This window comes from Pelophylax lessonae (assembly GCF_965119305.1).
Source record: "Pelophylax lessonae genome assembly, chromosome: 1".
In the NCBI taxonomy this organism is placed as follows: Eukaryota; Metazoa; Chordata; class Amphibia; order Anura; family Ranidae; genus Pelophylax; species Pelophylax lessonae.
Window position 1 is genome coordinate 593,793,299 of NC_138768.1, and position 16,683 is coordinate 593,809,981.

The window sequence follows — 16,683 nt, forward strand, 5'->3', positions numbered from 1 at the left end:
TCGATTTTTAAAGAAAAATTCGAGTTTCGATTCGATTTTCGATTTTTTTTTTTCCAATGCACTTAAAAAATGACTGCAGAGTCTGGAGGGAGGACTGAGGAGAAGGAGAAGCGCTGTATATGTGTGTCTGACTCTGTTTGGATCAGTTGCCCATAGAGAAGATGACGGAACATCCGTACCCTGATCTCCTCTATGGTGAGAGGCTGGCAGTGACAAGGATTTCATCACTTCTGATTTTGGTGCCACCATTTCCTGGCTGCTACAAACACAATCAGTGTTTCACCAGATGAATTGCAGGGGAGATGTTAGGGGTCTGATGTCTCAATAAAGAGTACCTGTCATTGCCCAAGCTATCCTAAGGGATGTGTTTCTTCCCTTGTCATAGTAATAAAGTTAAATAAAAAAAAAAAAGTAATTAAAATATGTAAAATAAAATAAAGAAAGAAATAACAGCCTATTAGTACATATATGAGGTAATTGTATCGTCACAATGCTCCCTGTGCCTCCCATACATTCCTCTCTTGGTACACTGACACATGTATCCTGACACTCCTGTATAGAACTCACCCAGGCTGACCAGCACAACCACAAGGGCCACGATCACAGAGATCACGGTGGGGTCTTGTCTCTAGATTTCCATTCTGATGGATTCCATATCCAACGACCACTGAGGACCGCCGTCATCCTGAACCATTGCGATACCAGTTCACCAGGAGTAGCGCATGCGCAGTACAACAGACATCGCAACCCACATGTTCCTCGCCTCTCAGCTACATGTCACTTCACGCCAACCAATGAGCCGAGCGCTTCCGGGATCCGCACAGCACGCTAAAAGCCCACGGCATGTACAGACGCACCGCCCGCCCCGCAGCTGACGTCACATCCAGGCGCGGCGGTGGTCCGAGGCAGAAAAAAAGTATTGTAGAAAAAAACTCGAGTTTAAAAAAAAAAAATCGTTCCAAACTAAAAAATCGATAAATCGATTAAATCGATTTATCGCCCAGCCCTACCTGTTATACTTACCTGCTCTGTGCAGTGGATTTGCACAGAGCAGCCCAGATCCTCTTCTCGGGTCCCTTTTTGCAGCTTCTCCCTTCAGTCAAGTGCCCCCACAGCAAGCAGCTTGCTACGGGGTCACCCAAGCCGAGCTGCAGCTCCTTCTGTCCATTCAGGCATGGAGCTGACGTTTGGCCCCGCCCCTCTCTCTCCCAATTGGCTGACTGACTGACTTTGACCGCTGCGGGAGCCAGTGGCGCCACTGCTTTGTCTCAGCCAATCAGGAGGGAGAGTCTCAGACGGCCAAGGGACTCGTGGACAGAGATGGGGTTCAGGTAAGTATTAGGGGTGCTGGGGAGGCTGCTACACCCAGAAGGTTTTTTTTTTTTTTTTTCATCTTCATGCATAGAATAAAAACAGCCTTCTGACTTTACAACTACTTTAACAACGTTGACAAATATTTGCTGGAGACTCTTCTTTTTTTATTTGACAGCTATGAGTGAGCAGATAACAGCTCTGCTCTGTACGAATTGAGGAAATGCAGTTTTATGATCTTGGGGGGGGGGGGGTTAATCGAGATCGCAATTTGTTTTTAACGATTAATCGTGCAGCTCTACTCTGTTTATGAGCATTTTTGTTTTCCAATCGCCCACTTGCATATTTTTGAAAGTAGGCGATGCTCATTTATTGGAATTCCTCACGCAGTCTTGTGTTTTGCAAGTAAGATTCAGATCACGTTATGCACATCAAATAAATATTTTTGCTTAAAATATAGATTTTTTATTAACGTTAAGGAAGGCGTCTCTTTTGTGTACAGCTTTAATACGCTTTACACAAACGCTCCAAAACGCGATGGTGTGAATGCAGCCGAATTGTTCACAATTTAGGTTGTGCTTTCTATTGATGAATATTTTGACAGTGCCGTGAATTACACCCTGAACTGTCATGGGTCAGCTACATATATGTAAAAATCCTAATAATCCCGTGTGATATTTTGTTTGCTAAAAGAGCTTTGTAAGGCAAGTTATGGTAGATTGGGTACATTGTAAAATTGAATATTTTATTATACAAAGGTTGATAGAAACAGATCTGTGTTTTATATTCTGCTGCGGATGCTTAGTCTATAGCTGTGCACAGACTGTACTGATACTGATGGGGTAAAGGCACTGTCACAACATGTGATTGTGTGTTTCTCCCCACTAAGCCTTCAAAGCAACTGCAGATCAGCCTAGCTTAATAAAATAGAAGTGCCGCTAGAGCTATATACACTTGAAAAGATTTTCTTCATCTGCAGGATTTTTTTTATGTTTTATTGTCAGCAGCAGCAGCATTCTCATGCCATTAAGTAAAGTATTCCCATTCTGATGTCAAGTTGAAAGCCAGCTTTCCAACCACAGGGCGTATACTTCTTTCTGATGGTTACTGTTTAATTGTGAAAGGATACGTGAGATGTCTCAACCCCAGGAAGTCTGTGCTTCATGCTTTTAGCGATGCTAGCTTTCTTTCAGTAAAGCAAAGAGCAAAGGTTTTACTTTGAGGAAAAAGGAAATTCTTATTGAGGGACCTATATAAACCCTTATATTTCAACACTCCTAGCAAGGATTCTCTTTAGAAGTGTGTTCTGTGGAAATCCACTATCTGGGTCAATAATACAGGCACATCCTCCAACCCTGACACCATGCACCCTGATCACTCCTGTATTCCCAGCTGTCCATGTAGCATGCAATGTCATAGAGGAACTTGGTGCCAGTCAGAGGATACATTTATCGGTCTGACTTAATTACAGTGGCCTAATTCTTAAATAAATAAATAAAAAAAATATATATATATATGTGTGTGTGTGTGTGTGTATGGGTGTATATATATATATATATATATATATATATATATATATATATATATATATATATATATATACACACTGTATGTGGGGCATGAGTTGGCCACATTAGATGTGGATGTGTTTTTTATTTGATTCCCTAGAACAGTCACGGCACCCCAGCTGTTTCGAAACTACATTTCCCATGATGCTCAACTACACTGCAGAGTGAGAACTAATGTAACGAGTCCCTTGCTCGCTCGCTTCCGCTCTCCCGACACTGCTCTGTTTCTAGTGAGTCAGCTTGCAGATCGCAACGTCTGATGGTTCGGTCAACCAAGGCTCCGGGATCCGAACTACAGCTATGTGCCGTTCGGAATCCATTAGAACAAACACCAAGCAGGCTGTATGTAACATCAAACAGGAGGACACTTTATTGGAAGCACACAGCACACTTTTATACAGAATTTGGAACATCCTGCCCCCAACAACCGCTTTTCCATTGGTCAATTGCACAGTACACGCTGTTCTCCTTCAGGTCCTCCTTAGCCATGCAAATGAGGACTTGAAAATGAGTCAGCAGGGAGATTGGTCAGATAGCTTGAGTAGAAGGACTGTTATGTGTAATGAGACAGAAGCCCCCAGGGGACAATCAATGTACACAATAGCCAGACACAGAACAATGGTTCCCTAATGAGCCCCCCTAATACACATTACTCTGAGTGTCAATACATCCCTTAGCAGACAACAGGTGGGTTCATTAGCACACCCGACAATAGGTGAATGGAAAGCCACCTCAGACAAAAGCAACATTGTTAGACAGTCAGTCTCCTCATTGAACTTCCTGGAATGAACATATTAGGAGTTGTACTTCCTGGTCAAAGACCTCATGGCAAATGGGAACAAATCTCAATATTTCTACATGGAGACCTTGCTGACAAATATGAAGCAATACAAACCATTACCCATCTGTCCTTAAATTCCAGTGACGGTGAACACTGTCACAGTGACCATCATGGGAAATGTAGTTCCAAAACATCTGCAATGCCAAGGTTCGCCATCACTGCCCTAGGAGGAGTGTTTTTTTTTTTCTTGTAACAGAGGAGATCCCACAGTAGCACCAACCTTCAAAAGCATAGCACACGCTGTTTTAAACTCACTAAGGGCTTGTTTACATAGAATTTTCTTAGAATCTGAGCCCCCCCCCCCCCCCCATACAAGCAAGGCCTGCCATAGACAGAGGGATTTTCTTTCCTGCAACCACCGGGTGCCAGAAAGAGAAAATCACTTGATTCCCCCATCATCAGTCAGTGCTGCCTGGGGAAACTGTCCCTTGGAGACATTGTGTTGTTCTAGGAGTACAGGGGAAGCTGTCCCTGCCGGGGGAACACAGTGATAATTTCTAGTGGCTATAATAGTCGCTAGCAATAATTACTTGTAAAATCCGGCAGGCTGATTGTACCCAATTTGAGCAATTGATCAACTTGGGTACATTCAGCCACCCATACATGGTTCAAATCTCAGCTAGTTTCTGCTGAACTGGACAAGAGTCAAACTGTCTATGACCGCCTTAACAGTCAGTAGATCTCTACAGATGAACAATTATAAGACTGTAGGCACACTTACATACCAGGGAGTACTCCAGAGGAAATTCTAGACAAAAATGTATATTTTTCAAGATTTTACTTGAAAATTAAAGGATAAGTCCAGGCAAAACCTAACTAACGCAAAACCTGCTCTTTGCCACATTCTAAACCTAATCTTTCTAACCCTGTAAAGCAAAAATCTTTGTACTTACCTATTCTGCAGCCAATGAGCTGTCAGTAGCTGCTTCAGCGTGTAGGCGGGTGCAGGAGAGGCACTCGACAATGGAAGGCCCATAGTAAGTCTATAAGATGTCACTTCCCATTGATTTCACAGCCATTGTCGGCCCTCTCCTGCACAGAGCTTCCGTTGCTGGAGACCGGACCGGATCGGGTGCAGAATAGGTAAGTACAGTGATTTTTGATTTACAGGGTTAGGTAGATTAGGTTTAGAATGTGGCACAGAGCAGGTTTAGAGTTAGGTAGGTTTTGCCTGGACTTATCCTTTTAACAACTCAAAATGTTGTCTTTAACATAGCAAACCTTTACTTTTTGAGTTCAGGTTCACTTTAACCTACTTTAAAACTTTATGGATCTATATTTTATATCGTGAGTTTACCTCCAACTGTATTGTCTTGTCTTCTGTGATTTACATGCGATTATCGCTAGCAGCTGTTATAGCCGCCAGGAAAAATCACTGTGTTCTACTGATGAGGACGGCTTCCCCCGTTAGAAGAATACAATAGCTCAGTGGGAGGGATTTGTGTTGATGGGGGAATTGATCGAATTTCTTTCCTGCGTTTGCAGAAAATAAATTTGCTCCGTCTATGGCCGGCTTTAGGCTTAGTAGTGTTCGTGTGAGATTTGGGAATGTACCTTCTGTGCTGCTTGCTGCTGTTCTTGCTGGAGGCTCTGACATAGGAAAGCAAAACTCTGCCTTGACCTCTGTCTCCACACAGAACTGCAGTGCAGAACAAGGCATGGTAATTCTGGTACTGGAGGAATGATCAGCTACAGGGAGACTACAAACAATGCTGGTGTCTAATATTTTTCCCTCTGCCTGTTATGTTTGTTCAGTTCCTCTTAGAGCTGCACGATTCTGGATAAAATGAGAATCCCCCCTTTTTTTTTTTTTCTTGCTTATAATAAAGATCACGATTCTCGGCGTAACATCATTTTTCACATAAAAAAAAAAATTGGGCTAACTTTACTGTTTAGTTTTAAAAAAAAAAAAAATTATTTAAAGTGTATTTTTTTCCCCAAAAATTGCGTTTGAAAAACCGCTGTGTAAATACGGTGTAAAAAAATATTGGAACGATCACCATTTTATTCTCTAGGGTCCCTACTAAAAAAAATATGCAGTATCTCACAAAAAGGAGTACACCCCCTCACATTTGTGTACATATATTATTATATCTTTTCATGTGACAACACTAAGACCCCGTTCACACTGTGGCGACCTGTCAGGCGACCTGGTCGCCTGACAGGTCGCCTGCCATAGAGAAGCTGTGGACCCATTCTAATAGGAGCGACACAAGTCGCTCCGACTTAGAAAAAGGGTCCTGTACTACTTTGGGATGACCTGGAGGCGACTTGCATTGACTTCAATTGTATGAAGTCCCTGCAAGTCGCGCCGAGGTCGCCCCAGCAAGTCGTGTCGCGCCAGTCTGCATGGGCGCTTGTGGATGTACTCACTTTTGTTGCCAGCGGTTTGGACCATAATGGCTGTGTGTTGAGTTATTTTGAGGGGACAGCAAATTTACACTGTTATACAAGCTGTACACTCCTTTATATTGTAGCAAAGTGTCATTTCTTCAGTGTTGTCACATGAAAAGATATAATAAAATATTTACAAAAATGTGAGGGGTGTACTCACTTTTGTGAGATACTGTATATATCATGTTTAGGGGTTTCTAAGTAATTCTTGAGCAAAAAAATACTGATTTTAACTTGTAAGCAGCAAGTGTCCGTAAAAGGTTTAGTCTTTAAGAGGTTAAACTGTCCTCCACTTACAGACAGAAGTTCATTCCTTTGATCTAAAAGAACGAAATGACACAATGTAAAACAGAAATGACACAATATAAAACAGAAATGACACAATGTAAAACAACTATAAACACAATGTTTTACATTGTGTCATTTCTATCTCCCAGGCCTTAGCAATGTTGTGCTGTGAGTGAGCAGTGATCAGCTCCGTATGAATGGAGGACATGCTGTTTTTAAGATCGTGAGGGGGGTAAATCGAGATTGCGATTTTTTTTTTTTTTTTTTTTGAATCGTGCAGCTCTAGTTCCTCTTCAAATGTTCGATTGCTGCAGACATAATGCAAATACATACCAATGTTATAGTGATTTATTTCTAAACTGAACAATTATTATTGTGAGGTAAAATAACTAATTTAGCTTTCTAAATGGGACACAAAAGGCTCGATTCACACCTATGCATGTTGCTTTTCAGCGTTTCTGTAGTGCTTTTTGTCGTGCTTTCCACGTTTTTTTACAGCGTTTTTTGATGGGTTTTTTTTGGGGAAATGTTGGGCAGATTTAAAAATGCAAATTGTGCCAAAAACACACTACATGCTTTTCTGCAGCTTCTCCATTGTAGTCTATTGAACCAAAAAAGCAAAAAAAGCGGTTTCTTTTTTGTTTTAATAAAGTCTCTGACCCTTTCCAAAAATTCAGAGGCACAAAAATGCATTGATGTGAACGTTTTCAATAGTAACCCGTGTGAAAAAATTGTCCAGCATTTCTGAAAAAAGCATGAAGAAACACGTTGGTGTTCAGTTGAAGTTAGGTTTTCCATAAGTCTCCCCTTTTTTCCTCCTCATCTACCTGATATACTGTATGTAAACACAGGCTTCAGATCTGACTTGTATGCTTCTGAATGTCCTGATCTGCCAGGAAAACCAGCAGAGAATTGTGTCTATGGAAATGGTGAACACACACACACTGTGCCAGCTGCTGGGTTGAGGTTAGGACATTCCGATGTTGCAGAACTCTTATCTATAGTCTGTCCCTACATAAGTAATATTGGTAAACAAAATGTTCAGTGAATATGAGGCTTTTCTATACAAAATTGCAGGTATTGTTTTAAAGAGGTTGTAAACCCTCGAAAGTTTTTTATTTTTTTTATTTTTCTGAAACCTGAAAGAGAAACACATAATGAGCTAGTATGCATCGCATACTAGCTCATTATGAAATACTTACCTAAGAACGAGCCCCCGCCGTGCCGCCAGCTTAGCTGGCTGACTGGCGACATGTCCAGTCGCCCGTCTTCCGGGATCGCGGCATCCGGCCATCTGATTGGCCGGAGCCGTGGTGACGTCACTCCCGCGCACGCGCGCGGGAGCCGACGGTCACGGCACGGGGCTCTGAAGAAACGGCACGAGCTCCTTCAGAGCGCATGCGCCAGTGACGTCACTGGCTGCATGTAAGGTAAATATCTCCTAAACGGTACAAGTTTAGGAGATATTTACAGTACCTATAGGTAAGCCTTAAAGTGGAGTTCCACCCTATTTTTATACTTACCTCCATCTTCTCGCTCCGGGTCACCTGAAAAAGAAATGGATAATCGCATATTTTTTTTTTTTTTACTTACCTCGTAGCGAAGAAAATATACTTACCTTACTTCCTTCTTCCTCCTTCCTCGGCCGCGGCCCGTCGTCACTTCCTGGCTCTGCAATGATTCCTGGGAGCTGGACGTCATAGCTCCCAGGAATCATTGCGCCTGCACCGGCCCCGACGTCAGTTCCGGGTCGCGCGCGTCATCCCCTTCTAAACAGCTTCTGGGCATGCCCAGAAGCTGTGGAGGGATGACGCGCGCGACCCGGAAGTGACGTCGGGGCCGGCGCAGAGCATCGTGGGACCAAAGAAGGCGGAAGAAGACGCCGAAGAGGACGCGCTGGCTTCAAGCTGCCCACATCTGAGATGGCAGCGCTGGACAAGACGTTTGCAAGGTAAGTATTTGTCCTAACAGGTAAGTGCAACCCGGGACAGATCAGAGGCTAGCCATTGTGGAATGCACTAGCCCTGACTGTCCCGGGGGTATTAAAAAAAAAAAAAAAAAAAAAAAAAATCCAGGGTGGAACTCCGCTTTAATATAGGCTTACTTATAGGGAAAAGTGTCAGAGGAGGGTTTACTTCCTCTTTAAAATGCCTCCTACATGCATCAAAATGCCCCCCACATACATCTTTTATTGTTAAGTCCTGGGTTTTTATGGCCAATATGTTTGGAAGATCTCTAGATCTTTCAGTGATCTGTTTATTTGAATCTGACCAAAAAATACTCAAATGGCCATTAACTATTGAAATGCATGCATTGACATTTAGGCTAAAATATTCTAAAAGGAAGCCTCTCCAAATCAAATCTACTTTTACTTCTAAAGTGTTAGCTGGATTTTGGCTTCAATTTGTTAGTGTGTTTAAATCTGCTAGTACAACAAACACTCCCCTCACCCCAGATTAACAAAGCTGTTGTCCAAAGGTGCGCCTTCATCCAGAGTATATGCACTTTAATACAGGAGGTGTGTTACTGGCCAGATCACCAGGTGAAATATGGAGGGGAAAAAAAGAAAACGAATGCAGACACCACATTGGTAAGTTACAATATTCTGTATTACATTTTTGGTTTTGGGTTTAATACGGGAGAGTTAAGACACCAGAAAGTTCCCTATATACACATTAAATATCCCTTTTTCTTTATATTATTTTTAAAACAAGTTTACTTGTAGGTTCAAAATATATAGGAAATCGGCTGCGGTTATACAGTTTTTCATTTTAACACTTCTTGCTAATGAGGAGGAAAGTGTGTCTGTATTTCCAGCTTTCTGTAGCTGTGCTCATTTTATTCCTCCTACATACAGAAATTTTGATTCGTGCATGTAGACAAAACATTAAATTGCATAATTGGAATAGCATGGCAAAACTCATTCTTCAAAGTGTCTTTAAGAATAACTGTAACTCCCATAGCAATTAATCTGACTCCCCTTTTATAACCATTTAAGAAAATGTGCCTCAGGAGCCCTGAACGTAAGGCATTTACCATGCAGATATCGACACCCAGCTACGAACTCATTGCTCTCGCTTCCCCCTGCAATTTGTGCTTGTCTGTTGGCTAGGAAGGCTGCACACGGTGCAATGAGGGATGAGATGGAGTGTGGCAGAGCCAACTCCTTGAAGTTGAACCTGGAAGCTACTGCTATGTGCAGGTTCCTCTAGAACAGTGGTCCCCAGCCTTTAACTTGTCACTGTAGCCTGCGACCAGATGCAGCATGTTTCTTGTCACTGTCGCTTGCCACCAGATGCAGTGTGTCGTTTACCACTGTATCCTGCCACTAGATGCAGCATGTTGCTTAGCACCGTCGCTTGCCACCAGATGCAGAATGACACTTGCCACTAGATGGAGCCTGTCACTGTATCCTGCCACTAGATGCAGCATGTTGCTTACCGCCGTCGCTTGCCACCAGATGCAGAATGACGCTTGTCACTAGATGGATCCTGTCCCTGTATCCTGCCACTAGATGCAGCATGTTGCTTACCGCCGTCGCTTACCACCAGATGCAGAATGATGCTTGTCACTAGATGGAGCGTGTCGCTTGCCATCTTTGCCTATTACCAGATGCAATTTAGGCAAGAGGCAGGTTTACTTTGAAAGAGAAGTGCGCCAATAAAAAAAAATAAACAAACGTACTCACTAGTGTTGGGCGAGCAGTTCAGCCCAAGCATAAATTTGGCCCGAACATCATCTGTTTGTGTGTTGAGCGAACACCTGACTTTGCGGAACGCTCAGTGGGGTGTTCGCCCACCGAGCACCCTGCGATCCACTGCACGCTGCATTATGCATTCTAGGGCCCCAATTGGTTGAAGCAATGTGAATGAGCCCTGGTCAGGGGCAAGGCTTTGCCTAATCAGGGCACAGAGCACTGTCATGATGACTTTGCCCAATCATGGCTCAGTGCTCGTAGTCCCACCCCCACACTATAAAACTTTCCACAGGAACCTTTTGCAGTGTGGTGTTGGAGATAAAGCAGGGCTCAGTGATAGCTAGTTAGTGTGTTATTGTGACTGAGTGTCCATTCACACTAGTACGACGTGTCAGGCGACTTGGTCAGCCTGACAAGTCATGCACTGTCACGGTCCATTGACTGGTACAGGAACCGTTCTAATAGGAGCGACACAAGTCGCACCGACTTAGAAAAAGGGTCATGTACTACTTCGGGGCGACCTGGAGCGACTTGCATAGACATTCATTTTATGAAGTCCGTGCAAGTCATGCCGAAGTCGCGGTGCACGCGACTTCACAGGTCGCCCCCGAAGTCGTGCCGCTGCAGTGTGAACCATCACTAAGTGTAGTGTCAGTGTCGTGTTTAACAACATTACCTTACATTTAGTGCTGTATACACACTTTATTTTCTTTCTTCCCCTGCCTGTCCCCTTTTTTTTAAATTGTCAGCCGCAGCAGTGTTTCTTACTGCGATGCTGGTTTTCCCTTCTTCTTCTTTTTTTTTTTTTTTTTTTTTTTACTTTTATTTACTCCATTTCTTTTTTTTTTTTTTTTTTTTTTTATATTTTTTCAATTTATGTCATCGGCAGTCATCAACTTAAAGTGCAGCAAACACCACTTTTTATTCAGTAAAGTGCATCCAATCAGCTATTTCCTAGTAGTATATATAACATTTGAGTAATAAGCCCCCCCCCAATCATGTCTGGGAGGCTAACAAGGAGAGGCAGACATGGTAATCAGGGACGTTACAGTGCTCCTACTAGTTCCCATGGCACTATGAGGGGGGCAGCAGCGTCTGTGTCCACAGGCAAAGGTGGACTTGGTCTGTCCTCGGGCAGGACACCATTTCCTCTGCTTAGTGATGTTGCCCGTGCTATCCAGTCACAGCATGCAGAGCAGGTGGTGGACTGGCTTACTAAACCTTCCTCATCCTCTCTGACCCAAGCTGTCACTAGTGTGCAGTCCACCACAGCTGCCAGAGCGGCCAATTCTGCCTCCTTGTCCACAGCTACTCCTGCCATAGCCCCAAAATCCAGCATGGAGGAGTCAGCTGATTTATTTGAACACAGTGTCACCCACTTGCTTCTTGAGGATGCACAGCTATTACTTGAATCTGATGTTGGTTCTGGTGAGGAAAGGAGTAACATGAGCCTACAGAGAGGGGAGAACACTGATAAACAACAAATTGACAATAATTTTCCCCCACTTGGGCCTGAGTGTACTATAATTTGGCTTCTTCACATAAGGCTTGCTCACTGTGGTGCAAAACTTTATTTCCATCCAAAGTCTGCCATAGAGACACCAGAATTTATCCAAAATAATCTCTCATCTTGTCCCTAGTGCACTACATTGTGGCCTCATCATACGGACTGAATCCCCAAACCATTGTTTACAAAATAAAGAAAGCTTGCAGGAAAAATCAATTTAAATGTCTTTTTTTTTTTTTTTCTTTACATATGTCAGTTTTGCTGCAGCAGGTTCTATACACAGTACAGATGTGCCACTTTACAGGCAGACTAAGGGAAACCCCGCAGACACTATATTTTATAAGGACTTTTTTTATTTTTATTGTTTCACTTTAAGCATCTTTAAAATCACTGCTCCTTCTTTTTTTTTTTTTGCATTGATACATGTTCCCCAGGGCAGTACCCGGGCCTCAATACCCTTTTTATGTCCAATACCTTGCACACTAGCCTTCAAAATGGGGACTTTATTAGGGTTTGTGGCTCGGGTCTGAACTTTTTCCATGTTCGGGAGTTTTGTGAACCAAACTGAGTGGTGTTTGGCCCAACTCGAATACCCACCTAGATGGCTGCAGCATCAATCCAATGTCCCGCCATATCTTCACTGAGAACTGAGCGATCAAAGAGAACTGATCAGTCAGTTTTCGGGTCCGCTCTGAGCACAGAGTGGTGACTGGGGGGAGGGGGGCAGGAGCGGGAGTAGCTGGCTCAGGGAGATGCTGAGCGTGCTGCCAGTCAGGCTTCTGCGCTGATCCTAACATTACTGTTCGGATCCCTGCAGAGCCTGGACTAGCCCTGTGACGTCAGCCGAAAGCAGCCTTTTGCCCGTGTTGTCGGAATCTGGGTCACAGGGGTGAACTTAGGGCAGAAGTATGGCCAGAAGAGCTTTGGCCCTACTTCTCCTTTTAAACTACCTCACTGAATATCATAGTCTTAACCACTTGCCGACCGCCGCAAGTAGATTTACTGCGGCGGTCAGCCCCTCACAGGCAAAGCCTGTGAGGCTCTGGGGAGCGAGCGCGCACCGCCGGCGTCGCGCTCCCGCGCGGTCCCGGACCCCCCCCCCGCGCGTGTGACCGGCGGACCCGATGTCCGCCGCTCACTCTGCGATCGGCGGGGGAGAGGGAGAAAGTCGGGCAGCTTGTGTAAACAAGCTGCCTGTCATTCTCCCCTGTGTAGAGACACCGATCATACGGTTCTACTATGTAGGACCGTTGATCAGTGTAACTACAGCTCAACAGACAGCCAATCACAGTTAGAATCACGCCCCTAGGGACACACACAGCCCCTCCCTCTCAAATAAAGTTAACCCCTTCACTGCCAGTGTATTTTTACAGTAACAGTGCATATATATAGCACTGATTACTGTAGAAATGTCACTGGTAACCCCAAAAGTGTAAAAAATGTCAGTCAAGGGTCCGATCTGTCCGCAGCAATGTCGCAGTACCGCAAAAAAATCGCAGATCGCCGTGATTACGCGTTAAAAAAAAAAACAACAAAAATTACAAAAATCTTTCCCTTTGTTAGTAAACGCAATAACTTTTGCGCAAACCAATCAAAATACGCTTTTTGCGATTTTTTTTTTTTTTTTTTTTTTTACCAAACATATGTAGCAGAAAACAAATTGCCCGAAAATGTTAAAAAATTTTGATTTTTCCTTTTTTTTTTTTTTGGGGAATTTCATATAAAAAAATGTGAAAAATATTATTTTTGCAAAATTGATGCTCTTTTTTTGTTTATAGCGCGTGATCAAAAAATCGCACAGGTGATCAAATACCACCAAAAGAAAGCTCTGTTTGTGGGGAAAAAAAGGACATCAAATTCGTTTAGGTACAGCGTCGCACGACCGCGTAATTGTCCGTTAAAGTCACGCAGTGCCGAATCGCAAAATACCCCCTGGTCAGGAAGGGGGTAGAATCTTCCAGGGGCTTAAGTGGTTAATACCTGTATATTGTTATTTCTGTTGGATAAACCTGTATAGTTGGCTCTGTATAGTGTATAGCTGTCCATACACTTGTTGAGATTTCGACTGCAGTGGCAAGAAAATTTGAAGGAGCAGAAGGGAATTTTTTTTTTCCTTAAACAAATTTCTCATAATTGTGATTTTTATTTGTGAAAATGGAATGTTAAAACCAATATTTTTTTATTTTTAAGTACTTTTGAATGTCATTCGTCAAGTCATCAAATGTATTGATGGTAATTTTTGTATAAATTTTCACATGACTGTATGAACGTTCAATCGAGAAATTAACTATTGTATAGCCAGCTTAATCCTGTAAAATGCAAGCCATTTGTTTCAGCTTCACCCACACGTGAAGATGAAAGGAAGGTCATTTAAAAAAATTCATGTGACAAGACATTGCAATCCCTTTCCGAAATTAAGTGACCAGTTTGCTGACGCTGGGCTAGTCTGTATGGATGATTTTAATATCAAAATACTAAGTGATTTAACCTTGTGCTTGCAATTGGGTAGGGAGATTTCCAGCAAAGACTAAAACAATACTTTCCCTATGATGAGGTTAAAATAGCCCGGTCACTACAGGGTAACAGAATAAGTACAGCCTGTAAAAGAAGATGATTTATTCTTTATTCTTGCATTTCTAGCGGCCCATGTGTAAAAAATCCAGCAGGTTCTTTCCCAACCAGTGCAGGTGTCCTAAACTTTAAAAGGAATTTAATCTCTTCAGTAGTGGGCACGATCACCCCCTTCATGCCCAGGCCAATTTTCAGCTTCCAGCGCTGTCACACTTTGAATGACAATTACATGGTCATGCAACACAGTACTAAAGTGAAATTTTTATCATTTTCTTTTTAGAGAGATGTAGCTTTCATTTGGTGGTATTTAATTATCATTAAGGTTTTTTTTTTTTTTTTGCTAAAAAAAAAAAACAAAATAAAAAAACAAAAATGTTGGAATAAAAAACGTTTTTCATAGTTTCTGTTATCATTTTTTGCAAATAAGTAACCATTCTTTGCATGGATGGGCGCTGATGAGGCTGCACGGATGGGCGCTGATGAGGCTGCACGGATGGGCGCTGATGAGGCTGCAATGATAAAGCGGCACGCGCTACCTGCTTTCCTTTTGGTTCTTCCCACCGACTCCTATAGTGGCATTCCTAACATGCATGCTCCAAATAGATTGATTCTAAAACTCTACAATGGTTTGTTCACCTCTTCTTCTTTTTTTTTTTTATCACGCTTTTTTTTCATCTTCGTTATCTCATTACTTTACTTTTTGCCTACTGTGACCTTCCCCTTATAGTTTGAGAAAAAGACACGTGCATTAAATTCAGCCAACATAAAAGATTTTTTTTTATCAGGGAATCTATTTTAAAAAAATTGTTTAGCAAATTCAACCAGTCAGATGAAAGAATGCCTTTTAAATGTAGAATATGATTGATTGGTTGTTGGGAAGACAGTCAAATTCTTGGTGATGACTCTAGGATATATCAAAACTGATAATAATTGGATTTCCTAGTAGGTGAGTGGGCCCATAATCAGATTCCCAGGGACACAATCATTTTTCTTGAGTATAGTGCTGGATCCAGCTGCTGTCTTGGATAACCTAGTTCAATACCAGCGTGAGCAGTGCTGTCATAATGCTATGTTGTTTTCTGCAGTGTTTATCTACAGTGGAATTCATCACTGAAAGTGCCTTCAAAAAAGCACTCAATTTCTAGGACACATTAGTAGAGAGGCATTGACGGAGGCTACAAGCCTTTCCTTCGCTAAATAATTCCAAACCCGTAACGGGAGGACACAATTCTGGTCTGTAGCATGCATTCACTTTCAAATTTCTATTTTTACATTTCAGGTTAGGCAATACGACTTTCTAATAGGTTGTTGTAGGCTACAGAGAATTCTTCTTTAAGCCCTCTTGTATATCAGAATCATATGATGGACGTTGTAGCAGATCCTCTATTAAAAGTAGTCCAAATATTCTTTTAGTTTCGACAATAACATACACGTATACACTTTAGTTGAAACGGTAAAAGTTTTCACTTCATATCCAACATTAGCCAGACCCATGGTCGAAATCGTCAGTAAAGTTGGGTTCACTAATGGCACGAATGTCGAACGATCTTTCTGAAAACGATCCAGTTTTTGTCGAAATTCTGTGCATGTATGGCCAGCATTAGAAGGGTAGCTTCCACCACCACAAATGTTTTTCTTTATGACCGATTCCCTTTAGGCTTATATGCACCTAAGTATTTTGAACCTTAAAGCTACAAAATGCCCAGAATTAAATTGTTTTAAATGGTGCCTGCTAACATATTTTTTGCACAAGACACCTTTCACTAGAAAAAGAACTTCTTTTAGGGCAGACTGGAGCATTTTTGGCCCAAATAGACCTCAATGGGAGCGCCTGAAAAACACGAACATGTTTTGCTATATGTCTAATATGGCCAAAGACAGGCAATCCTGAATAGCACATCACTCTTAACACATGCAAAATAAAGTACAAAAAAAAAACATTTTAAAATCGCCCAAATATTCTACACTCAAGTGTGAATGTAGACCTAAAGTTCAAATCCATGAAAATGAAAAAATCCTTCCTTGCAGGGAAGCGCTCACAGGTTAAAGCAGAATTAAATCTCCACCAGTTTTTTTTTTTGGGCTCCTGGAGCTTTTAGCCATAATATACGTACTAATATGCAATGCATACTAACAATATGAGACTTACCTTGCAAGCTATCCCCTCCAGCTCTAAGCTGTCAGTGCTCCTGTTGGTCACAGGCGCTGCCATCTTTTCCCGGTCTTCCTTTAGGGTTCTGACTCTTCAGCCATTCAGTTTGCCGTGCCATGATGAAGCATCTGTGTCGCATCATTACGGCACAGAGTGTTGCTCTAAATGTATTATGAGCTGCGCATGTGTAGCTTAGCGGTTCATAAATTGACAGGCAGAGGGAAGGGTTAATAACAGAAGAGACCAATGGGGTCTCTTCTCTCGAAAAAATTCTATTTAGTGTTTATTTTTTTTAGGTTTAATTCCACTTTAAATGCTCGTAATATCTAGGAGAGAGTTAAAGAGGCTCTAACA

At 42.3% G+C, this 16,683-nt stretch overlaps 1 protein-coding gene across 2 annotated transcripts in view; it reads left to right on the forward strand.

Moving 5' to 3' along the window:
* The window catches only part of RAP1GDS1 (Rap1 GTPase-GDP dissociation stimulator 1), a 226,473-nt gene that overhangs the window by 38,953 nt on the left and 170,837 nt on the right, over positions 1 to 16,683 (forward strand). The window lies entirely within an intron of this gene.